At 42.4% G+C, this 26,432-nt stretch overlaps 1 protein-coding gene across 5 annotated transcripts in view; it reads right to left on the bottom strand.

The window, feature by feature from the left end:
* The window catches only part of LOC140485532 (sodium/hydrogen exchanger 9B2-like), a 191,855-nt gene that overhangs the window by 146,542 nt on the left and 18,881 nt on the right, over positions 1–26,432 (bottom strand). For 3 of the 5 annotated variants that reach the window (XM_072583729.1, XM_072583728.1, XM_072583727.1), the window contains exons 2-4: positions 25,375–25,450; positions 12,786–12,884; positions 12,113–12,275 (exon numbers count right to left, since the gene is read on the bottom strand). The gene's annotated coding sequence lies outside the window, so the exon portion shown is untranslated. The remainder of the gene's footprint in view (positions 1–12,112; positions 12,276–12,785; positions 12,885–25,374; positions 25,451–26,432) is intronic. The other 2 variants (XM_072583730.1, XM_072583731.1) reach the window with 2 other exon arrangements.

Here is a 26,432-nt window from a genome sequence, read left to right as displayed (position 1 = left end):
CATGGGAATATCGCCACCTGCAAATTCTCCTCCAAGCTACATACCATCCTGACTTTGGAAATATATCGCTGCCCTTTCAGTGTTGCTGGGTCAAAATCCTAGACTTCCACCCTAATAGCGCATTGGGTGTTTCTACACATGTTCCTTTTGTTTGCAAAGAACCAATAGCTCTCTCTTCTACTGTAGTATTACGATCAATTGAAATTTGTCATTCTTGCATTAGCCCCAGTGAGTGCAAGAGGAAATCTTTTGGCAGCATGTCTTATTTTTAAAAGACAAAAAAAATCTGCAGATGCTAGAATCCAAGGTAGACAGGCAGGAGCATGGAAGAACACAGCAAGCCAGGCAGCATCAGAAGACAGAGAAGTCGACGTTTCAGGTGTAATCCTTCTTCAGGACTGGGGTGGGTGTCAAGGATGCTACAGATATAGGGGGTGGCAGGAGCAAGCTGGTGAAGTGGGGATAGGTGAAGACAGGAAGAGGGTACAACCTGGTTGATAAATGGGAGGAATGAATCCGGTAGGTGGCTGGGAGGGTTGGGGGTGGGGGGAGCGGGGAGGGGGGGTGCTGCTGGGAAGCAAATCAGGGGAAGGGGAGGGAGGTTACTTGGAATTGGAAAACTCACTGTACGCTGCCTAGGTGGAAGATGAGATGTTGTTTCTCCAATTTGCAGTTTGGTTCATTGTGGCAATGGAGGAGGCCAAGGATGGCCATGTCGGAAAGGGAGTGGGAAAGGGAATTAAAACAGGCGATGACTGGGAGGGCCTGGCTCAGATGCTCAGTGAACTGTTCCCTAAGTTTATGTTTGATCTTCCCGTTGTAAAGAAGACCACATCAGGAGCACCTGATACAGTAAACTAGGTTGAATGAGAGGCAGGTGAACCTCTGATGGTTCAAGGGGGTTGGTGGAGAGAGTGGCGCAAACCAAGGACTGTTGAAGGGAACGGTCCTTGCAGAAGGTAGAGGGGAGTGGGTAGGGGAAGATGTCTTTGGTGGTGGGGTCTAGTTGGAGTTAGCAGAAGTATGTACGGATGATGTATTGGATGCGAAGACCGTGGGGTGTTAGGATAGGACAAGGGGGACTCAGTCTTTATTGTGTTTGGGAGTGGACGTTAGAGCAGTGGAACAGGGAATGGAGGTGGTACAATGGAGGGCTGTCTGGACAGCAGAGTGGGGAAAAGCACATTCTTGTAAATAGGTGGACATTGGAGATGCTTGGGAGTGGAATGCATCCTCTTCTGAGCACATGCAGAGGAATTGGGAGAATGGGATGAAGTTCTTGCAGGATACTGGGTGGTAGTAGGATTACTCCAGGTAGTTCTAAGAGTCTGTGGGTTTGTAGTAAACGTCCGTCTGGAGATTGTCATCGGAGATGGAAATGAAAGGGGAGGGAAGTGTCCGAGATGGACCGTGAATTTGAGAGTGGTGTGGAGGTTGTGGGCAAAGTCAATGAACTGCTCCAGTTCAGCTGGTGTGCGGGGTGCTGCATCGATATAACAGCGGAAGAGTTGTGACACAGTGCCTGTGTAGGTACTGAAGGACTGTTTGACATAGTCAACAAAGAGGCAGGCGTAGCTGGGCCGCATCCAGGTGCCCATGGCCACCCCCTGGATTTGGAGGAAATGGGAGTAGTTAAAGGAAATGTTATTAAGGGTGACGACAAGTTTAGCGAGCCGTGGAAGGTATTGGTGGAGGGGAACTGGATAGGTCTGTTGGAGAGGAAGAATCTGAGGCCGAGAAGGCCATCCTTGTCGGGAATGGACATGTACAAGGACTGCACATCCATAGTGAAGACAAAACACCGGAGGGTGGGGGAACTGGAAGTTATTTTTAAAGCAATATTCCCAAATAAATGTCACCTCCATGGTGCTAAATGTTTCTTAAATCAACCTGTTCAGAGATGTTGTGACAGATATATAGACCAGGTGGTACTTGAACCCAGGCCCTGTGGCTCAGAGGTAGACATTATAGGTGTCTTTATTTTCTAGAAATAAACATCAGGCACACTACTACACCACAAGAACCCCAAAGAGGGGGAATCTAGATGTTTTCAAATAGTCCTGAGATGTTATAACACACCTTTGGAGCAGATGGAACTTGAGCATAGGTCTCCTGGCTCAGAGGTAGGGCCACCACCACTGCACTTCAAAAGCCCCAATGTGTATAATGAAGGTCAATTAGCACAATGCCAGCACATTGCTGCAGATTTCCTCAGGCTAGATATTTTTAATTAATATGTTCAAACATGTCTGTGGGAAGGTGGGACTTTAATGTAAGCCCTCTGGCTTAAAAGGTAGGGACACTACTACCGCGCCATAAGAACTCCGTTTATACGTGCTCAAGTAGCCATCCAATGTACTCCACCTATATGTACTTAACCTCAATTCATACAATTAACATGGTCCTGTAGTGTCATAGACAACAGCACATTAAAAGGCATGGTGAATATAGTCCTGAGTTGTTTATACACTGCCAAATGTACACTCTCTGCTTTCCTTTTCCTCTTTCCATTTTTGAAAATCAGTGAAAACTGGTCTGTAGCTGATGGACTCTGATAAAATGCATTTTTCACCTGCACTATTCTTTCCTGCAACTATAAAAGTGGGGCAGGGAGCAAACAGAAACCAGATCACAAAGCTGCTAGGTGATTATTTTGTATTTTGGATATAATATTTCATGGACCTATTCTAAAAGATCAATAGTAGATAATTTTTTAATACACTTTACAGCTGAATGTAAGTTTGCTCGCTGAGCTGGAATGTTCTTTTTCAGACATTTCATCACCATACTAGGTAACATCATCAGTGAGCTTCCGGTGAAGCACTGGTGGTAGTGACCTGCTTTCTTTTCATGTGCTTAGGTTTCCTTGGGTTGGTGATGTCATTTCCTGTGGTGATGTCATTTACAGTTTTTTTTCTGAGGGTGGTAAATGGGGTCCACATCTATGTGTTTGTTGATATCAACATCAACCTGGACACTATTTACCACGCCCTGCGAGAAAGAACAGGAAATGACATCACCACATCAAATGACATCAACAATCCAAGGAACCCTAAACACAAATAGAAAGCGGGTCACTAACACCAGTGCTTCACAGGAGGCTCACTGATATTACCAAGTATGATGACAAAAGGTCTGAAAATGTACCTTCCAGCTCAGCGAGCAAACTTACATCCAGAACCTCAACCTGTGTTATTAATGTTCTCAAAATTCCCAAACTTTACAGCTTCTTGAAAACACTTTCTTGGCTTTAAAGCAAATTTACAATTTATAGATTGGAAAAGCCTTGATATTGTCACCAAGGCACAAAAGTTTGAACTTGCTTAAAAATGAATGCATGGGGGATCCAAGATGATGGCATCCTGATAGGATCACGTTTGCTGGGCTCCACACTGCAACACCAACCAGAGAGAGCCAGAACCCATCGAAAACACTTTACTGTGTCTAAGAACACAGAAAAGGAGCTGGAAACATGAAAAATTTTACTTAGATCTGTCTTGCAGCTGGAGAATGCAGGAGGGAGGAAGCTCATCCGGGGTAGGGCCCACGGCCCAGCCCACTATAACAGCAGGCTTGCTTACTCACCAGACCCTGGTTGAGGAGCTGGCCAAATCTCGCAAGGTCTTGGGGGAGAAAGATCCAGGAAAAAAATTGGAGAGAGGCTGGCTCCTGCATCTACTATGGAAAAAGGACCTATGAGCTCGAGCGCCAGGGTACAAGGGTAGAAGCAGAGACTGACTCCTTCAAGACCCAGATTGAAACCCTAGAAACACAGGTCCGGATCTGGTAGACAATCTTGAAAGCAGGGGCAGAAGAAAGAACCTGTTGTTGGCAAACCGGAGGGGACGGAAGGTGAGCAGCCGGTGGAGTTCTTCGAGAAGTGATCCCAGAATTCCTTGGTTTGGAGGCTCAGAAGGGGAGAATAACAACTTAAAGAGCCCACCGGATCACGGCAAGAAAACCAGGTGCGGATCAGCACCCATGCCCCGTCCTGGTAAGGTTCCATCATTATAGAGACAAGCAGAGGGTCATGTAAGCCTCTAGAACCCAGGAGAGGGACCCAAAAGCGTTGGTATGTAGCGGTTCCAGGGTCATGTTTTTTCAAGACTTCTTGTCAGCAGTGGTCCGGAGACGGAAGTCCTACGATCACGTCAAGAGGAGATTGAGACACCTTGGGATCCAGTATTCTTTAAGATATCCAGCGGTGCTTCGGATCAATCATAATGGATCCATACATTTGTTTGACTCGTCAGAGAAAGCGAAGAACTTTGTGGACGCACTGACTTAAGTCAAACAGCCGAATAGGCATAAAGGACAGAGCTGCTCGGGCTTGGTTTTCTTTAAAAAGGACTTGGTGGAGTCTCCTTTCTGGCAATACGTTGCGTGAAATGATGTCAGGGATAGATAGAGTATTTACTTCTAATTTCTAAGTTATGGTAAGGGATGCGTGACATACTTATTTTTAGTTTACTTGTCTATAGTGCTAATCTTGTTCTTGGGTGTTTATTTTTTCTCTACTGAGTGATCGGTGTATGTGGGTGCCATCCTAGCTGGTAGGAGTTGAGGGGGCAGTTGGGATGGTTAGTAGGGTTACAGGATTAATAAGTACCCCCTTCGAATGGGGATAAATTCCTCCAATCAGTGCCTTTGGCGATTTTTTGATTTTCTGGTTTTGCTGCATTTAGTTTTGATAAGTTTTGTAGATTTGTTGGTTGTAGTTATTTTAGTCTGTGTAATTTTTGGGTTCTTTTGGATTCTTTTGCATTAAAGCTCAGGGTTCCTCCTCTCTAAGGACTAGATGGTGCTACGGAAGGCTGTGTTTAAATGGTGTGTTTAAGAATATGTTTAAGTGGTGCACCTGCAATATTAAGGGGAGTCACTCACCTGTCAAGAGGAAGAAGGTACTTTCCAGCCTTAAAAGGGAGAGGGTGGATATTGCATTATTACAAGAAACACACTTAGACAATGCAGAGCATTTGATGCTGCAACAGAATGGGTATGGCCGGGTTTATTTCAATACGAGGAATAGAGGGGTAGCCATTTTAGTAAGAAAGAATCTCCTGCTTAAGTTATTAGAGTACATTAAAGACACATACAGGAGATTTGTAATCCTTAAAGCTCTGATACATGGGGGAAGAATATGAGATCTTAAATGTTTACTGTCCCTCGGCCCACCCCCTTAAATTCTTGACAGACGCACTTTCTATTTCTAGACTGGTTAATCTTGCATTTCAACATATCATCGTAGGAGAGGATTTCAGTTGTCTCCTAAACCCTATGGTAGACAGATTGCCCAAAGGCCCACTGATAGCTTCTTTGCGATCTAAACAATTAAAGTGATTTGTGTGCTGAATTGGGGTTGGTAGATTTTTGGAGTTACCTTCACTCTACTGGCAGGGACTGCACGTTCTGCTCGAACCCACATAAATGGATTATCAGGATTGATGTTTTTTTGATCCCTGTAGCATATCTGGGCTTGGTGGTGCCATGTACAATTGTAATATCACTATTTCCCCATCACGCCCCAGTGTAATTAATGGTTAAGAGTAAGGATACAGTGGTAGGCTCAAGGCACTGGCGACTGGACCCCTTCATCCTTAAGGATAGCAAATTTATTGAATTCTTTTCGACTGAGTTCTGGGCTTTCTTAGATATTAATTCAGGCTCAGCTAGTAGCCCATCCATTCTTTGGGAAACAACCAACCCCCTAGCAGTAGCTTTGGCTATCTCCTACTCAGCCAGTAAGAAGTGACAGGTGGGTGAGCAGCAACACTTGCTTGAGGCGTGTCTAAAAATAGTTGAAAAGGCATACCTTGGCAGACTCTCGCTGGTTAAAATGCAGAGGATCACGGTGCTCCGGTCTACACTGAACTCCATGCTCACACAGACAGCCAAGGGGGAGCTTACATTTGCAACTCAAAAGGCTGTTTGAGCATGGGGAAAAGGCAGGCAAGTACCTAGCATACCTTGCTAGGAAAAGGAGTGCCCCCCAAGCCATTACCTCAATCAGAGAGGACACTGGAAATTTGACCTACAATTCTAAAAGGATTAATGCAGCATTCCAGGAATTTTACTCTGAATTATACCAATCTGAAAGCTGTGAAAGTGGGCAGGTTGGGATGGAGGTTTTCTTTTCAGAATTTGGACCTTCTGGGAGTGATCCTTTAACAAGAGTCTCTCCTTAATGCCCCATTATCAGAGCAAGGGGTGTAGGAGGCTGTGAGGTATCTCCAGAACGGAAAGGTGCTGTGTCCTGATGGGCTCCCGAGTGAGTTCGATAAGGAATTTCTAAGTATATTGTCAGGGCCGATGCTTTGTATGTTCTAAGACCTCCAACCATCTCTAAAAGAGGCGAACATCTCTCTCATTCTTAAAAAAAAAGGGAAGGCCCTGGAGGACTGTCCTTCCAATAGACCCATCTCACTCCTGAATGTGGACTTCAATAGACAATAGACAATAGGTGCAGGAGTAGGCCATTCTGCCCTTTGAGCCTGCACCACCATTCATTTGATCATGACTGATCATCCTCAATCAGTATCCTGTTCCTGCCTTATCTCCATTACCCTTGATTCCACTATCCTTGAGAGCTCTATCCAACTCTTTCTTAAACGAATCCAGGGACTGGGCCTCCACTGCCTTCTGGGGCCAAGCATTCCACCCACCCACCACTCTCTGGGTGAAGAAGTTTCTCATCTCTGTCCTAAATGGCCTACCCCTTATTTTTAAACTGTGTCCTCTGGTTCAGGACTCACCCATCAGCAGAAACATGTTTCCTGCCTCCAGAGTGTCCAATCCTTTAATAATCTAATATGTCTCAGTCAAATCCCCTCTCAGTCTTCTAAACTCAAGGGTATACAAGCCTAGTCGCTCCAATCTTTCAACATAAGATAGTCCCACCATTCCAGGAATTGACCTCATGAACCTACGCTGCACTCCCTCAATAGCCAGAATGTCTTTCCTCAAATTTGGAGACCAGAACTGCACACAATATTCCAGGTGCGGTCTCACCAGGGCCCTATACAGCTGCAGATGAACCTCTTTGCTTCTATACTCAATCCCTCTTGTTATGAAGGCCAGCATGCTATGAGCTTTCTTCACCACCTGCTGTACCTGCATGCTTGCCTTCATTGACTGGTGTACAAGAACTCCCAGATCTCTTTGTACTGCCCCTTTACCTAACTTGACTCCACTTAGGTAGTAGGAGAAAGTGAGGACTGCAGATGCTGGAGATCAGAGCTGAAAAATGTGTTGCTGGAAAAGCGCAGCAGATGCTACCTGACCTGCTGTGCTTTTCCAGCAACACATTTTTCAGCTCCATTTAGGTAGTAATCTGCCTTCCTGTTCTTGTCACCAAAGTGGATAACCATACATTTATCCACATTAAATTGCATCTGCCATGCATCTGTCCACTCACCTAACCTGTCCAGGTCACCCTGTAATCTCCTAACATCATCCTCACATTTCACCTTGCCACCCAGCTTTGTATCATCAGCAAATTTGCTAATGTTCAAAATTCTATCCAAAGATTCTGGCATTAAGGCTAGAAACTGCACTGCCCTCCATCATTAAGAAGGACCAGACGGGGTTCATAAAAGGTCGCAGATCAACGGATAATGTCAGGAGATTAATTAAAATGATCCAAGTATGTCAACAGCAATCAGTACAGGGATTGGTGATCTCCTTAGAGGCAGACAAAGCATTTGATAGGGTCGAGTGGCCATATCTTTTTCATACTTTGAAGCAGTTTGGCCTGGGAGAGACTTCCATCAGGCGTATGGAGGTTTTGTCGCGGCCCTTACCAATGGTGTACAGTCAAGCAATTTTGATATTTGTAGTGGCAGTCGACAAGACTGTCCCTTCTCATCACTGCTCTTCACATTGGTGATCAAACCACTGGCGGAGGCAAGATACAGGGATTCCAATATAACCACTCCAGAAGTGGGGACAAAGTCACATAAGATCACACTGCATGCAGATGATGTTTTTGTTTTCTTATCAAACCCAACCATTTAAGTGCCACACTTGATACAATGTATCAACTTATTTGGTGGCTTCTTGGGTTATAAGATCAATTTTGAAAAGTTAGAGGCCATGCCCATGAGTGGTCTCTTGAGAGTGCCTGATCCTGAAGGCAGATTTCAGTTCACCTTCAGATGGTTGCAGGAGAGCTTTCTCTATATCGGCATATTTATTACTCCCGTTTCTGATCAGCTATTTAAAGTCAAATTTGCCCATTTATTCAACAGAATCAAGCAGGACCGTCATAGATGGGAGGCGCTTCAGATCTCTTGGTTAGGTCGGATAGCCGTCATTAAAATGACCATTCTGTACAGTCTGTTACTTCCTCTGCTTTTTCCTAAGCAAATATTTAGAAGACTGAATGGCTGGTTTAGTTCTGTTATCACAAGCGGCCCTTAATTAGATTGACTAAATTGCAGTTACCTTACAGTCTGGGAGGAGTGGGCCTCTCAGATATCAAAAACTATCAGTTAAGCTCATTGCTCTTACATGAATGATTGAGCCCGGGGGGACCCTCACTCACTTTGGTTGGACATCAAAGCATCTCAGGCAAGATGCCCCCTCATTAGCTTGCTGTTCATTTTGGCAATATTGTCCACCATCATAGTTGGTATGCTAGGCTTTCAGTTAGGGATGATGGATTCTGGGTTTTAACTATGGGCAGCTAGAGGTGTCACTTCCCTGGGAGATTTATTCGAAGGGGACATACTGATGTCTTTTGACCAGTTGGCTCAGAAATATGAATTGTCCTGTAGGGACCTCTTTCAGTTCTTCCAAATCAGAATCTTCATACAAAAAGAGGCCACACTTCTAACTTATAGGTCCAATATGGAGAAACGGGTGTTGAATGTTGAGGGTATATTATCTGTTAACAACATTTATCATCTATTGGGAGAGGGCCCCTCGGACGAGACCGAATGGCTTTGTACGATATAGGATAGGGAGTTGGACATTGAGATCGCTTCTGAAATATGGGAGGGTATCTGGGAAAATGCAAGAAGGATCTCGATTTGCAACAGGACCCACGCTTCGCAATTGAAAATTCTCCACAGGGTCCATCCCAGACCTCCTCGCTAAATTTAAAGTGGGAGCATCTCCAATGTGTCCTATATGTAAAGTGAGTGTGGGCATTGTCTTTGGTCCTGCCACAGAATCCGAGAATACTGGAGTGCTGTGGTGGGAGAAATAGAGAAGGCCTAGGGGACAAAGGTGGAGATGGACTCGGTATCTTTTCTTCTTGGCTTTGTTAATTCTCCTCCATTAGATGCACACAAAAAAAAAAGGCTTTTCAGTATCCTCACTTTCTGTGCCAGAAAGAACATTCTGTGAGGGTGGGTGTCAGAAAATCCTCCAGGGATGGCAGGCTGACTTAAGCTAGTTATGGAGCACATCCCCTTGGACTTTCTTACAAGTATGATGCACCATAAAACTGAGAATTTCTGTAAGACACGGCAGCCCTTTTTGGACTACCCAGGTACAGATTTGTCTGCCATACTAATAAGCGCCTCTATATAGCCCTGGCAACTCTAAGTAATGGGTTTGGTATCCAGAGGGGAGGAACTACGAACATATGAATATGTATAAACTTGTGCACTCGATGATCGAGGGCTATTGTTTTATTTTGCTGAGCTGTGTTATGGTTGTTATCATTATTGTTGTTAACTTTTTTTTAAGCTTAGTTATTAGTTAGTATTTATTTGTGTAATTAGCGGTTTTGTTTTTTAATATTGGTTTGAATTGTTTGGTTTTGTATTTGTTGTAATATTCAAAAGAAAAATGTTTTCTTTTTAATAAAAATATATTTTAAAAAATGAATGCATAGGGCATGGAGAAAATAATTCATTTAAATAATTTTGAGCCTAATTAGAATTAATCCTTATAATTAAGGCAGTGAGCATCTCTTGGAAGTTCATTGGAAAAGCAGATTTGAACAATGGACTTCTACAATCCCAGATGTGGTCCTCAAGGAACCTTCAAAAAGGAATTAGAAAGATGGAGTGGTGTGGGGATGAGAGTCATAGTGGTCCACACCACAGAGAAAGACCTCTCGGGCCTACTGAGTTTGCATTGGTCAAAAACGAGCACATTTTCTTGACCCATAGCTCTGTATGCCTTGGCAACACAAGTGAACCCTGAAATTCTGCTTAAATATTGAGGATTTCTGCCTGTACCACCCTTACAGGCAGTGTTAGAAATAGCAGTGGTTAGTAATCAGGAATTGTTGCAAGGCCAAGAACAATGACCCATCTTCTCAAATCTGCCATCAAATTTAATTTCACCGTAACTTTTAAGTAACTATCCATCTGGCTTTTGAAATAATTTATAAACTTGGTTCAACAATGACTATGCAAGATAACTCCATATTTTCACCAGCTTCAGTGGGAAGAAAATCGTCAATATTTTTATATTTTATATTTTATATATGTGGAGTCACAGGTAACCAGGGCAGTGAAGGAGGCTTTTGGAACACTTGCCTTCATTGGTCAGAGCATTGAGTATAGATGTTGGGAAGTTAATGTTGCAGTTTTCCAGGATGTTGGTGAGGTCGCACTTGGAGAATTGTGTTCAGTTTTGGTCACCTTGTTATAGGAAAGATATTAAACTGGAAAGAGTGCAGAAGAAAGTTACAAGGATGTTGCCAGGCCTCAATGGTCTGAATTATAGGGAGATAGTGGACAACTTGGGACTTTTTCTTAAGAGCATAGGAGATTGAGGGGGAATCTTATAGAGACGTATAAGAGGCATGGATAGGGTGAATGCATTCAGTCTTTATCATAGGGTTGGGGAATCGAGGACATCAGTTTAAGGTTAGAGGGGAAAGAATAAAAGGAAACCTGAGGGGTAGCTTATATTTTTACACAGAGGGTGGTACACTTATGAAATGAGCTGCCAGTGGAAGTTGTTGAGGCAGGTACATTCGCAACATTTAAAATGCATTTAGACAAATACATGAATAGGAAAGGATTAGAAGGATATGGGCCAGTGCGGGGAAATGGAGTTAGCATGGATGGACATTTTAGGCAGCATGGACCAATTTGGGCCAAAAAAACCTGTCTCTGTGCTGTAAGATTCTATGACTATCTTTTGCAATTACTGTGTCCTCTTGACAATCTCACTTTACCAACAGTAACAATGGCCTGGATTTTCTGAGGATGAGATTGCTATTCTGCCTTTTTCTTTTAGTGAAAAGGGGGAGTTCAGAATGAATGGGAGGAAAGACTGCTCACGGCTCCCTCAGGAATGTGGAGCCATACTTCTATTCTGACAGTTCTTTTGTACAGCACAACTGTCAAAGGAAGGATGCCTTTTCACAACAGTCGACTGTCATATTCTGAAAGTTAAAAGGTCCTACCATCCAAATTTTAAGTACATAAGCATGCAACATGGATTAAATGCTGGAAAGGGCTAGGGTACTAGGTAGATGGGATGTCAAGTAGAAAAAGAATAGTGTGCCAGGGTGCAAGATAATTGGGTGGAAGAATGGGGTCTGGGCAGGAGGAGTTGGGGAGAGGAGAGAGCAGATTGGTTTCAACAGGGGAGCAACTGGCTTGGATCTGGTTTGGAGAGTGTAGGAGATGTAGTTGGGTTGTGTGATGCAAGCATTGGAGTGTGTTGTATACTTATCTAACTTTTCGTGAGGAACTATTTTATTTAGTTTTATCAAAACCCTCCATTGTCTTCAGTTTAAATGGAGACTTTCAAAGAGTTCTGAGCATAGAGGATCTGCCTAGCTGAAATGGGCATTCCTCAGGATCCTCCTGCATAACTGCTATCTACACTGGCATAACAAAAGTCTAGTGGAATATCTATGCTAATGTTTCTGCTTTCTGTTGTAACCATTCATAATCTTGAAAGTCTCAGAGGTCACATGTGAGCTTTTCAGCTTGTGCAGGAAACCTTCAAAATCACAAGTTTCTCTTCATGACTGTACCCCTCATCCTTAGCAACATCTACTTAATGTATATTACAACTTTCTATTTTTTTCAAAATGTACTCATCACTATCTTTATTACAATGGACTGCCCAGATCTGTACACAAAACCCCAAATATAGCCTTAAGTCCCTTATTACAAGTTTTTTCCCTGTCCCTTACCTGCCAATGTTCCTGCCTCCTTCTTGGCTGGGTGGTATCTAGCTTCGTTCCTCCAACAAGGTGGTGTTGAAATTGCTTTCTCTTTATTGCATATGATGATATATCACTCTTCATCCCCTCCTTTCAATTCAAACTTACGCCACTGAAAATCCATGTATCTTGACTGGTTAAACAAGAGAAAAATCCAGAGAAAAATGCAGAAGACAGACAACACTCAAAAGTTTCATTGAACCATAATGCAACTAATGGAGGGATGGGAAAATTTAGCCTACAAACCTGGTTGAGTTTCAGAGCTGTTAACAGGCATCTATTTTTAGACTTCAGTTGATTGTAACATTTTTCATATTCACTGCGAACAATGTGATTTGTCGCAATGAAATTTCTCAAATCCACCATGGCACTTTAGTGAAATCCCAATAACAACAGTTTGTTACTTTTTTGCATAGCGCTCATTAAATGTCTGGACCATTAATGTTTTACTTCAGAGACTATTTCAATACCACACAGTGTATTATATACTACAACTATCACTGAAATCAAATCTTAATGGCCACTGACATATGCTTTCTAGAATACTTGAACTGTCACAAGCTATAATCAGGAAAAAGCTGAGGAACCACAATGAAAAGCTAAGCAAAATGATTTTATATAATACTTTAAAATATATATTTACCTCTCCACTCCTGGAGACGACAACCCAAGCTTGGGGGAATCTGTAAGCTGATGTAATCCTTTGATGCCTCACCCAAATGATCACTCTTCACAACAGAGCCTGAACAGTAAATGCAACAAGCAATACAATTATTAGAGCCATCAGAGCAAGTTCAGCACTTTAAAAAACTCTTTCAGTAAAAAATAAAAGAGTACAAGGCAGAAACCCAGGCTATGTTTCAACTAGTGCTACAGCCATGATTTCTCCACGTGACCATACCCACCCAATTAGCAAGGGCTCTTGCCCAAAACATCATTCTCCTGTTCCTCAGATGCTGCCTGACCTGCTGTGCTTTTCCAGCACCAATTCTCCACCCAATTAGCACCCAGGTACGAATATGATCTGACAATCAGATGAAATTCAGAAGCAACAGAAGAGTTTACCCCCCAAGACATATAGATTCTCCTCCATGGCTGTCAGCCATGAGAACAGTCACGTCTAGTCTTAAAACACGTGATAAGAAATCTGCAATGATAACAACACGAGAGTATGTCCACTGAAGGCCAATTTATATCCAATGTGAATGAGGTCATAAAGTCAAAACAATAACAAGCCTCTGATTCAAAATAGTTGCCTTCTTCCTCACCATGTTCCTCAAACTATTTTCTCTCCAGAAATATCCAGCTGCATGTTGGCTTTAACTAACTTTACTGGTAATTTACTTCATAACTTTATTGCTGAATAGGTTAAAAAAATTCTGCCTCAATCTTAATCTTCAACCTCTGTACCCTGGAATTTAAATTCGTCAACATGACGTAGATTGAAGTTAACACACACAGACCTCTGCAGGCTTCTGGACTTAGCCTCAAGCCCTAAAATTGTTGTACTTGAGATTATGTCCGTCCCTAACCCACCAGGCCTCATCATTACATGGGCTACTAACACACACATTCTATTGTCAGCTATTAATAAACCCCATTAGCACCTATTCATTCCCCCAGAATGACCTTTAACTACTCTTCGTCTGTCCAACTGTTTTCTCTCCCTTTAGCTCTACCTCCGCTTACAGTTTACCATTCCCTTGTCTCACCAAACCACCGCATCTTCTGCGTATGTACCAACTTTTTCCTAGCTATCATCAATTCTGAAGAAGGGTCACGGCACCTGAAATGTTAATTGATTTCTCTCCAAGGATAGGTCAGACATGCTGAGTTTCTTCAACAATTTCTGTTTTTGATTTCCAGCATCCACAGTTCTTTTGGCTTTTTTTGTTTAAGTCCAATAAACTAAGTTTCCATCAAAGTTAAAATTCATATTATTCTTGTTCCATCTTTCTTTCTCTCAGCTGTAGCCTCTTAACTTTAATAAAGTTGTAATTTCCCCATTAACTAAATTTATTGTTCAATTTATTAAATCATTCATTCACCACTAGCACTGGAAAATTTAACTTAATAAAACCAATAACAATACTTTAACAGTTTTTTTTCCTCAGTCTGTCTGCAACCTTTAACAAGGTTGACCACGTCATCTTCCTCCTATACCTTTTTTTTTATTATCCAGAGAATTATTCGTTATCATTGCTTTCCATCCCCAAACTGCTTACTCTAGTGTCCCCCAAGGATCAATTCTTGGCCCTCTCCCATCTCTCAACACATCAGCAATCACATCTTCCCATCCATCTATATATTCCAAAAGGACTATTCCTTCTATTATTCCTTCACCACTCCTCAGACATTAACACCAACACATTGCTACACTACCTTTCCAAGCAAGTGCAGGAAATATAATAGCTGACCTTTTATCCTCCCTTTTCACTATCTGAGTCACAAAGAGCTCTTTGAAAGTGCAATTTACTTCAGCTCACTGAGCCTGCTCAGTCATTCAATAAGAACATGGCTGATTCAACATTCTTCATTAGGAATTCCTGATGAATGGCTTTTTCCCAAAACGTCAATTTTCTCGCTCCTTGGATGCTGCCTGACCTGCTGTGCTTTTCCAGCACCACTCTAAACTTGACTCTAATCTCCATCATCCGCAGTACCAACTTCTGCCCTCAACATTCTTCATGTCTATTTTCTTGCCTTTTCCCATAACCCTTCATTGCCCTACTGATCAAGAATCTACCCACCAACTGGACTCAGTATTGCGTTCAACAATTTTAGGTCATAACCTTTACCCTTTTCCTTTTGGACTTTCTTTCTCAGTGCTATTTTCCTTTCCTGATTTCTTTCTTAATTATTTTCTGCATTCCTTCCATATCCTATTCCACACTAAGTCCCTCTGCCTACCAGTATTGCTCCCAAATTCCTTAACAGCTCCAATTTAAAATTATAATTCTTGTATTTTTAAAAAGTTAATTTAAGAGATATGGTTGCCACTGCTTGGACATTTAATGCTTATCCCAGTTGCCCTTTAGAAGGTGGTGTGAGCTGTCTTCTTGAACTACTGCAGTCCACTTTGTGTAGTAACTCCCCACAATGCTGTCAGGCAAGAAGACAGCTCACACCAATCAGTCTTACGACTGTGGTGGGCAAATTGTTGAAGAGGATTTTAAGAAAGGATTTATGATTACTTGGAAAACTATAGCTTGATTAGAGATACTCATCAGCATGGCTTTGTGAGGGGCAGGTCATGCCTCACAAATCTTATTGAATTCTTTGAGGATGTGACAAAACACATTGATTAAGGTTGGGCACTGAATGTGGTATACATGGATTTTAGCAAGGCATTTGATAAGGTTCTCCATGGTAGACTCATTCAAAAGGTAAGGAGGTATGCAATACAGGGAAATCTGGCTGTTTGGATACAGAATTGACTGGCCCATAGAAAGATGGTAGTAGATGGAAAGTATTCCTGGAGCTTGGTCACCAGTGATGTTCCGCAAGGATCGGTTCTGGGTCATCTGCTCTTCGTGATTTTTATAAGTGACTTGGATAAGGAAGTGCAAGGGTGGGTTAGTAAGTTTGCCGATGACACGAAGGTTGGTGGAGTGGTGGATAGTGTGGAGGGCTGTTGGAGGTTGCAACAGGACATTAACAGGATGCAGAGCTGTGTTGATAATTGGCAGATGGAGTTCAACTTGGATAAATGAGAAGTGATTCATGTTGGAAGGTCAAGTTTGAATGCAGAATACAGGGTTAAAGGCAGGATTCTTGATAGTGTAGAGAAACAGAGGTACCTTGGGGTCCATGTCCATAGATCCCTCAAAGCTGTCACCCAAGTTGAGTGAGTCAAGAACGCATATGGTGTTTTGGCTTTCATTAGCAGAGGGATTGAGTTTAAGAAGTATAAGGTTATGCTGCAGCTCTATATAGATCACACTTGGAATTTTGTGTTCAGTTCTCGCTGCCTTATTATAGGAAGGATGTGAAAGCTTTAGAGAGGGTGCAGAGGATATATACAACGATGCTGCCTGGATTGGAGGGCATGTGTTAAGAAATGTTGAAGGAACTAGGGCTTTTCTCATTGGAGCGAACAAGGATGAGAGGTGACAATAGAGATGTACAATATGATAACAGACATCGATAGAATGGATAGTCGGAGACTTTTTTCCCCCAGGGCAGAAATGGCTATCATGAGAGGGCATAATTTTGAGTTGATTGGAGGACGGTTTAGGGGAGATGTCAGAGGTAGGTTCTTTACACAGAGATGGGTGCATGGAATGCACGACCAGCAGTTGTAATAAAGTCAGAGACATTAGGGACATTTAAGCAACTCTTGGATAGGCACGTGGAAGATAGTAAAATGAAGGATGTATAGGTTAGTTTGACCTTAGAGTAGGATAAAAGGTCAACACACATTGAGGGCCAAAGGACCTGTACTGTACCATACTGTTCTATGTTCTATATTGACTAGCAACGTTGTAGGAATGACAATATATTTCCATGTTTGGACAGTGAATGGCTCGAAAGTGAACTTGCAGCTGGTGGTGTTCCCATGTATCTGCTGGCCTTCTATGTGGTATCCTTCTATGTGATAACAGTTATGTATTTGGAACGTGCTGTCTAAGGAGCTTCGGTAAATTTATGAAGTGCATCTTGTAGATGATTTACACTGCTGCTGATGCTTAGTGTTCAGTCCCTCGACTAGTCTGGCCTTCATATGACTCCAGACCCACAGCAATGTGTTTGATTCTTAACTGCCCTCTGGGCAATTAGGGATGGGCAATAAATGCTGGCCTAGCCAGTGATGCCCTTATCCCATGAATGAATATAAAAAAAAGGGGAAGTTACTCACAGAAGAGTTCCTAGACTCCAATCTGATCTTGTAGTCGCAGTATTTATATGGAGGGGCCAGTTTAGTTTCCGATACCGTCAATGGTATCCCTCAATACTAATGGTGGAGCATTCTGTGATGGCAACGCCACTGAATGTCAGATGTGATGGTCAGATTCTCTCTTGCTGGACAGAATGGTCCAGATGGTCAGATTCTCTCTTGCTGGACAGAATGGTCCAGATGGTTAGATTCTCTTTTGCCTGGCACTTTTATGAATAAAAGTTACTTTAAACCCATTCTTGGCTTCCTACCTCTTTTATCCTTTACTGCTATAATACTTTACCAAAGATCTCTGGTCCTTTAGTTTTATCCTTTCGTACATCAAGCTTCCCTTTGCTCCATCACTGACAGCCCCCGTACCTTCTTTAGCTGCACAGTACTTTTTGTTTCTCCACCTCCTTCTCTTCCTTCAAAACACTCATTAAATTCGAGCTCCTTGGCCAATCTTTTAAATCATCCATTCTGGTATAATCTTTTCTGATTGAACATCTCTGTACAGTATTTTGAAATACTTTCACCTTTAAGTTTATGTTATAGTTGGTCAACTGATTTTTTTTCTTGGTATCTTTCTATTCTCAGCTCTGGAATTCTCTCTATTACTCCTAGACTGGGTTGCTCACCAAATGGTTTTTGTGTACAAACGTCACCAATAAATGTCAGCAGTTAACCAGAATTTTGCACTAATCTGTATCTTGTTCTCACATGATTACAAGATACAGTATGAGACTTTCAGAGAAAGCTTAGTAGGCTAAAGCATGATTTTCTCAAGGTGGCACAGTGGCACAGTGGTTAGCACTGCTGCCTCACGCTGCCAGGGACCCAGGTTCGATTCTTGCCTCTGGCGACTGTCTGTGTGGAGTTTGCACATTCTCCCAGTGTCTGCGTGGGTTTCCTCCGGATGCTCCGGTTTCCTCCCACAGTCCAAAAACGTGCAGGTTAGGTGAATTGGCCATGCTAAATTGCCCGTAACGTTAGGTGCAGGGATAAATGTTGGGGAATGGGTCTTGGGTGGGTTGCGCTTCGATAGGTCGGTGTGGACTTGTTGGGCCGAAGGGCCTGTTTTCACGCTGTAAGTAATCTAAAAAAAATCTAAAAAAAGTAAATCAGAGTTGAGGTCAGCTATCTCTGTATAGAATGGTGCAGGAAAACATCCTGACATGAGTTCAAAGCTACTCCTTAGGTAAATCTGCTGAGCTTTTGAAGAACCGTCCACTTGCACGAAAAATTGATAGGAACTAAATGCTATAGAATGTAACAAAATATTAATTCAAAACAACAGTGTATAGTTGACCATGTTTCTTCTATTTTCTTTTAAAGCTCTATTTGTTGTTTCAGGTAAGTAGAAGACTAACACTAATTTAAATTGTGGTTATAAAATTGATTACAAATAACAAAGTACCTTCCCTATTCAAAAATAGAAGTAAAGAGCATGTCATCAGCACTTTTCCCACAAACCACATCTTGTCAAATCTTGAGATCTCAAAAGTAAACAGAACTGCATTATGTACTTCAATAACATTACACATTGATTGAAACAGATGAACTTTAGTTCCTAAGGTTGAAGATTAAGATGTAAGTGGCACTGGTTTGAACCTTTTGTTTGGCCCCTATCAGAAAACAAAAACTGCCGAAAGATTTGATTGCAGGCAAAATATCTCACTTACATAAGGTTACCTCAGACAACCTGAAAGCTTGACAGACACTGAAATGAACTGTTTTATTATCTTCAATAAAATATTAGTTACATATTAATGAAATCTGTAAAATAAAGACTGAAACTGCAGTTGAACCCTTTGCAGAAAATTTCAGCAAATCTAATAAGTGGAGAATGCTTATTATTGTGTACATTCTCATTTATCAAAACATATTGCATAGAACTGTCTCTTCAGGCATACACTTAAAATATTGCTATCTGTATGCAATGTTTTTGCAAAAAAAAAAGTGGCAGACAAAATATTCTAACTTTTCTAAACCCGTCCCTCTAATCCTCAAAGATATAATCCTGTGAGGTTTACATTACTACTGAGCTTTGAAATGCAGAGATATATCAAAACATTTAAATAATAATATTGAAAAGTTATATTACAGATAGAATATTGCCTTAAATAGATTTTTCAAACCAATAGTCACCAATATCTTAACCAATTAGAACAAACTTGCAACAAAATTATGAGGCTAAAGCATAATTCTGGAGCAATCCCAGTCATGCAAGAGGGGGTTTAGATTTTGTCACGTGAACCTAGATCAATGCATTTCTAGCCTATTTAGAAATTTCCAAGAATTTGTGACCTCTTTGGGGAACTGTGGAGAAAGGAAGGATACAATGTGCAAGAGAATTCCCATGAGAGGCTGTCTACAGTAAGTACAAGTTTCATTTAGGGCTGAAGGATGCAATGTAGGAGGATTAACGTGCAATTAATCCCCAAACAGATAATCATAACAATGTTTTTTCTGTGCCCCAAGTATATTATTTTAATATCTTCATTTTGAGTCTATTCCAACATATTATACTGGAAGACTATTACTTTGAAAGTTCATTTCTTTTGCATGGTCACAGTGGAACATTTTTAAAAAATTCTTCATGGTATATGGATGGGGCCTGCATTTACTGCCTAATCGCCAGAGACAAGATGGTAGTGATCTGACTTCATGAAAAATGACTAATCCAAACAGGTCTATTTGCATGCCCAACAGTATAAGCAGTAAATGATAGGTAGAGCTAAGTGATTGCACAACAAATGGATCAGCTCTAAGCTCTGCAGTCCTGCCACATCTAGACGTGAATGGTGGTGGACAATTAAACAACTCACTGAAGGAAGAGACTCCACAAATATCCCCACCCTTAATGATGGAAAAGCCATCACATCTGTGCAAAAGATAAGGCTGAAGCTTTTGCAGCAATCTTCAGTCAGAAGTGTCACGTGGATGGTCCATCTTGGTTTCCTCCAGTGTTCCTCAGCAGTACAGATACCAGTCTTCAGCCAATTTGATTCACTCCATGTGATACCAAAAAACAGTTACAGGCTCTGACAACATTCCAGCAATAGTACTGAAGATGTCTGATCGAGATCATGCCGTTCCCCTAGCCAATCTGTTTCAGTACAATTACAACACTGGTATCTGACAGACAATGTGGAAAATTGCTCAAGTACATAAAAAGCAGGACAAATCCAACCCAGTAAATTATCGCCCCATCAGTCTACCCTCAATTATCAGGAAAGGTGATTGATTGTATCTTCAACAGTGCTTTCAAGCAGCACCTGCTCAGCAATAGCCTGCTCAGTGACATCCAGGGTCACTCAGCTCCTGAGCTCATTACAATCTTGGTTCAAACATGGAGAAGAGAGCTGAATTCCAGAGGGGAGGGGAGAGTGACAGCACTCCACATCAAGGGTACATTCAACCCAGTGTTGCACCAAGGTGTCCTAGCCAAACTGGAATTAACCGGTAAGACGGAACAAACAATCTGGTGCTTGGAGTCATATCTGACACTTATGAAGGTGATCATGGTGGTTGGAGGTCAGTCATCACAGCTCCAGGACATCTCTACAGGAGTTCCTCAGGGTAGTGTCCGATGCCTGACCATCTTCAGCAGCTTCACCAACAACATTCCCTCCAATAAGGCCAGAGGTAGGGATGTTCGCCGACGATTGCACAATGTTCACCATCATTCACGACTCCTCAGATACTGAGCAGTCCATGTTCAAATGCAACAAGATCTGGACAATATCCAGGGTTAGACCGACAAGTGGCACGTAACATTCACAACACAAATGCCAGGGTCTGACCACCTCCAATTGGAGTTGATCTAACCACCTCTCCTGACATTCAATGGTGTCACCATCACTGAATCCCCCACATCAACATCCTGGGGGTTATCAGTGACCAGAAACTCAACTGGACTATTCACATAAACACAGTGACTACAACAGTAGGTCAGAGGTTAGGAATACTGCAGCAAGTAACTCACCTCCTAATTCCCCAAAGCCTGTCTACCATCTATGTGTAATGGGATACCCCCACTTGACTGTGTTATGAAGAGAATTACAAGAAACAGAACTATCTGACAGAACCAAGAAATATAATGTAACATTTGGTGGAACAACTTGGTTAGCTTGTTGCCTGGAAACAACAAAACAGATTTGAATTAGGCCAATTAGTTAAATTATACCCCAAAAAACTACCAAACGCCAATCCAGTTTGCATTTAGTATACTAACAATCTTAAAAGCTGAAAATGTGATGCTGGAAAAGCGCAGCAGGTCAGGCAGCATCCAAGGAGCAGGAGAATCGACGTTTCAGACATAAGCCCTTCTTCAGGAATGAGGAAAGTGTGTCCAGCAGGCTAAGATGAAAGGTAGGGAGGAGGGACTTGGGGGAGGGGCGTTGGAAATGTGATTGGTGGAAGGAGGTCAAGGTGAGGGTGATAGGCCGGAGTGGGGTGGGGGCGGAGAGGTCAGGAAGAAGATTGCAGGTTAGGAAGGCGGTGCTGAGTTCGAGGGATTTGACTGAGACAAGGTGGGGAGGGGAGGGGAAATGAGGAAACTGGAGAAATCTGAGTTCATCCCTTGTGGTTGGAGGGTTCCTAGGCGGAAGATGAGGTGCTCTTCCTCCAACCGTCGTGTTGCTATGATCTGGCGATGGAGGAATCCAAGGACCTGCATGTCCTTGGTGGAGTGGGAGGGGGAGTTGAAGTGTTGAGCCCACGGGGTGGTTGGGTTGGTTGGTCTGGGTGTCCGAGAGGTGTTCTCTGAAACTTTCCGCAAGTAGGCGGCCTGTCTCCCCAATATAGAGGAGGTCACATCAGGTGCAGCGATCTAGGAAGGGGAGGGAAGAGTCTGAAACGGTCCAGGTGAATTTGAGGTCGGGGTGGAAGGCGTTGGTAAAGTGGATGAACTGTTCAACCTCCTTGTGGCAGCACGAGGCAGTGCCAATACAGTCATCGATGTAGCGGAGGAAAAAGTGGGGGGTGGTGCCAGTGTAGCTGTGGAAGATGGACTGTTCCACATATCTTACGAAGAGGCAGGCATAGCTGGGGCCCATGGCTACTCCTTTGGTTTTGGAGGAAGTAGGAGGATTGGAAAGAGAAGTTGTTCAGGGTGAGGACCAGTTCAAACGGACCCCACCACCAGGGATATATTTCCTTTCCCTCCCCTATCAGCATTCCAAAAAGACCACTCCCTCCGTGACTCCCTCGTCAGGTCCACATCCCCCACCAACCCAACCTCCACTCCCGGCACCTTCCCCTGCAACCGCAAGAAATGCAAAACTTGCGCCCACACCTCCCCCCTTACTTCCCTCCAAGGCCCCAAGGGATACTTCCATATCCGCCACAAATTCACCTGCACCTCCACACACATCATCTATTCATCCGCTGCATCCGATATGGCCTCCTCTATATTAGGGAGACAGGCCGCCTACTTGCGGAACGTTTCAGAGAACACCTCTGGGACACCCAGACCAACCAACCCAACAACCCCGTGGGCTCAACATTTCAACTCCCCCTCCCACTCCACCAAGGACATGCAGGTCCTTGGACTCCTCCATCGCTAGACCATTGCAACACGACGGTTGGAAGAAGAGCACCTCATCTTCCGCCTAGGAACCCTCCAACCACAAGGGATGAACTCCGATTTCTCCAGTTTCCTCAATTCCCCTCCCCCGACCTTGTCTCAGTCAAATCCCTCGAACTCAGCACTGCCTTCCTAACCTGCCATCTTCTTCCTGACCTCTCCGCCCCCACCCCACTCCGGCCTATCACCCTCACCTTGACCTCCTTCCACCAATCGCATTTCCAACGCCCCTCCCCCAAGTCCCTCCTCCCTACCTTTTATCTTAGCCTGCTGGACACACTTTCCTCATTCCTGAAGAAGGGCTTATGCCTGAAATGTCGATTCTCCTGTTCCTTGGATGCTGCCTGACCTGCTGCGCTTTTCCAGCAACACATTTTCAGCTTTGATCTCCAGCATCTGCAGTCCTCACTATCTCCTCTAACAATCTTAAAAGCCAATGACACAATCTGATGCTTTGGGGGTATAAGACCTGGGAAAATTGAACAATTGAGAGGAGAACTGTCAAGCCAAAAACATCTGCACACTCCCCAGAAAATAGCTCTCTTAAAAAGGTACCTTTATCGATCATTAAACTGTGAAGCAGGATCCCCAAGAAGAAAAGAAGACCGAAATACTGAGAAGAACGAAAGCTACCTGGTTTTGATATAAGACACTTTGCTTTGTAAATCATAATCGGGAGTTTTAATTGGACTAGTGTTATAGAAGGAAAGGTAAAAAGATAGCTTAGAGTAAGTAAATAGTTGTTAGTTAATTATTCTCTGTTATACTTTAAGAAATAAAGTTGTTAATTTTTACCTTAAATGGTTCTTGGCCACTCGAATTTTCACATGGGATAAATCTTTCCGGTGTTGCTGATTTTAAATTACCTCATGTTGTAACATCTAGATGAATGCAGCCCCAATAACACTGAAGTTGTTTAACACCATCCAGGGCAAAGCAGCCCGCTTGATCGGCACCACATCCACAAGCATCCACTCCTTCCACCACCATCACTAAGTAGCAGCCGTGTATACTATCTACTGGATGCACTGCAGAAATTCACCAAACATCCTCAGAAAACACCTTCAAAACATATGACTAATTCCATAAAGAAGGATAAGAGCAGCAGATGCATGAGAACACCAACATCTTCAAGTTCCTCTCCAAGCCACCCACCATCCTGACTTAGAAATAAATCACCATTCCTTCACTGCTGCTGGCTCCAAATCCTAGAATTCCTTCCCAAATGGCTTTGTGGGTCAACCTACAGCAGGTGGATTGCAGTGGTTGAAGAAGGCAGTTCACCACCACCTTCTCAAATGCAACTAGGCACAGGTAATAAATTCTGGTCAGGCCAGCAACAACCACATCCTAAGAATTAATTAAGAAAAGAAAACACTGCAGTCCTTAGGTCGTAGGTAAATGCACTGCGTTATCAGAGAGGAAGTTCCAGGATTTTGCCCCAGTGATAGTGAAGGAACTACGATATATTTCCAAGTCAGGATGGTAAGCAGTTTGGAGGCGAACTTACAGGTGCTCTGTTCCCTCATCATTCTCCATGGTAGAGAGGTTGCAGATTTGGAAGATGCCTTTAGAGGAACCTTGGTGAGTTTTTGCAGTGCATCCTGTAGACCTTATTATTTAAATGATTTATTTCGTCATCAGAATTTGGACAAAAGTAAAATACTTAAATAGTTGGAAATCTGAAATAAAAATCAGAAAGTGCTGGACTACTCAGATCAGATAGCTTCTATGGAGAGAAAGAGAGATAACGATTCAGGTTGATGACTCTTCATCAGATTCTAAGAGGCAGGTGGGGCTTTTGCTTTCCTTTAGCCTTTCCTGGGATTTGGACATCATTAGCAAGACCAGCATTTGTGCCCTTTCCTAATTACCCTCAAACTGAGTAGCTTGCTGTGCAATTTCAGAGGCCAATTAAGGGAGAACATATCATGTGGGTCTGGTGTCACAGGTAGGCCAGACCAGGTAAGAACAGTAGATTACTGTATCTTCAGTGAAAGGATATTAGTTGGGCTTTTACAACAACCACCAGTGGTGCTGTAGTTGCAGAACATACTTCCAAATTTATATTACAATCTGACTAAGGACCAGTAACCTTGTTTTAGAAAAAGTCAGTCAAGTGTGAGGTAAAGCCCGAGACTGCAAAGTTTTAAGTGTATGACAATAAATTTTACCAAAGTTAAAACAGTAATGCTACCATATGTAACACTCAATTTAATTTCTAATATTCAGAATTAAACAGAGATTAATATGGATAACAGACAAACTGTGGTCAAGCACCCCACAGAGTACATCAGATACAGATACAGTATCATGTTCATAAAGCTACAAAATTAAACCTTTAGAGCTCAGGCACTTAAAGGCACCAGATGCACAGAAAATGGGAGGCTTGCGATCTGCAGAAAGCTATAAATGTAGGAAGCGGACAAAGCATTCAGAAGCATTTAAAACCACAGATGAGAATTTTAGAAATTAAGGAAGGAGACCAGAAGCTAAGGTAGGTTTAGGAGTGTGGCAATGAAGAACAAACTAGACTCAGTGCAAGTTTAGTAAGGATAGAGTTTTGGATGAGTTAACAAAGGCTTGAAAATAGGAGGCTCATGAGAGGAAAGTTTGAATAGTCAAGTCTAGAGGTAATAAAGTTTTGGGGTAAGGTGAACAGAGACAAATGATTTTACAGAATTCAAAGTAAGCGATCTAAGAAACAGACAGAATGTAAGTCAGAAACTCCTTTCAGGGTCAAGCAGATTTCTTAATATTTACCTGCTAAGTTTCTTGCTCCACTTTAGATGAAATGACAATTAAGTTACCACTTGCTTTCATTTAGATGTTTTTGCATCTGCAATAAAATATGACACTTTCAAATCACAATACATAGTTAGATGCAAGTCATTTACATTGATGGATCTAATAACACATCCTTGAAGGGTACTGAACTGTGGGAAAAAAAATCAGTCGAAATTAATATGTCTTTCTGCCATTGTGAGGCAGTTCCTCGTTATGGTTACCACGGACCAATGCAGAGGCATTTTCAATCATAATATTCCACAGAACAATCACTATGCTCTGAACCAATCAAATGTCTTTCTATAAAGATGTTTAGATAGTGGAGGGTGAAATTAATCAGCAGAGAATAAACTTGCTAAATTTGTACCTCCATCTAGCCTGCCTTGAGCTGTTAATCAGTTACCAATAAAATTACCACTTACATTTGAAAGGTCAGCATTACAAATGAACCAATCAGCTTTGGAAAAATAAATAAAGTAGATGGAAAATTTCTACGGTTACCAACAGTCAAAAAGATTGCTCAACATTTATTGTTGATAGATAAAAGCTAGATTCTAATGGGGCCAATAAAAAGAACTTTCCCATTTCAACACTTAAAAGGCACCTGGATGGGTATTTGAATAGGAAGTGTTGAGAGGGATATGGACCAATGCTGAAATGGGATCTGGTCAAATTGGCATGTCTAATCAGTGGACAAGTTGTACCAAAAGGGGCTGTTTCTATGCTGTATGAATCTATGAATCTGTAACACATCTACTGTGTTAAAATATAGATTCTAGAGTTTGTAAAGATGGCTATTTAGGTGATGTTGGACTGAAGAGTCTATTTCAGTGCTGTTCTTCAGGAATCATGCCCGAAACGTCGATTCTCCTGCTCCTTGGATGCTGCCTGACCTGCTGCACTTTTCCAGCAACACATTTTCAGCTCTGATCTCCAGCATCTGCAGTCCTCCACTTTCTCCTTCTTAATCTCTTTGTCTATCTGGTGTATATGTTTTATGGTAGTGGGACAAAGTCCCTTTGATCCCAAATGCA

The sequence above is a fragment of the Chiloscyllium punctatum genome, chromosome 14 (assembly GCF_047496795.1).
Source record: "Chiloscyllium punctatum isolate Juve2018m chromosome 14, sChiPun1.3, whole genome shotgun sequence".
Taxonomy (NCBI): Eukaryota; Metazoa; Chordata; class Chondrichthyes; order Orectolobiformes; family Hemiscylliidae; genus Chiloscyllium; species Chiloscyllium punctatum.
This window is presented reverse-complemented; position numbering and strand designations above follow the sequence as displayed.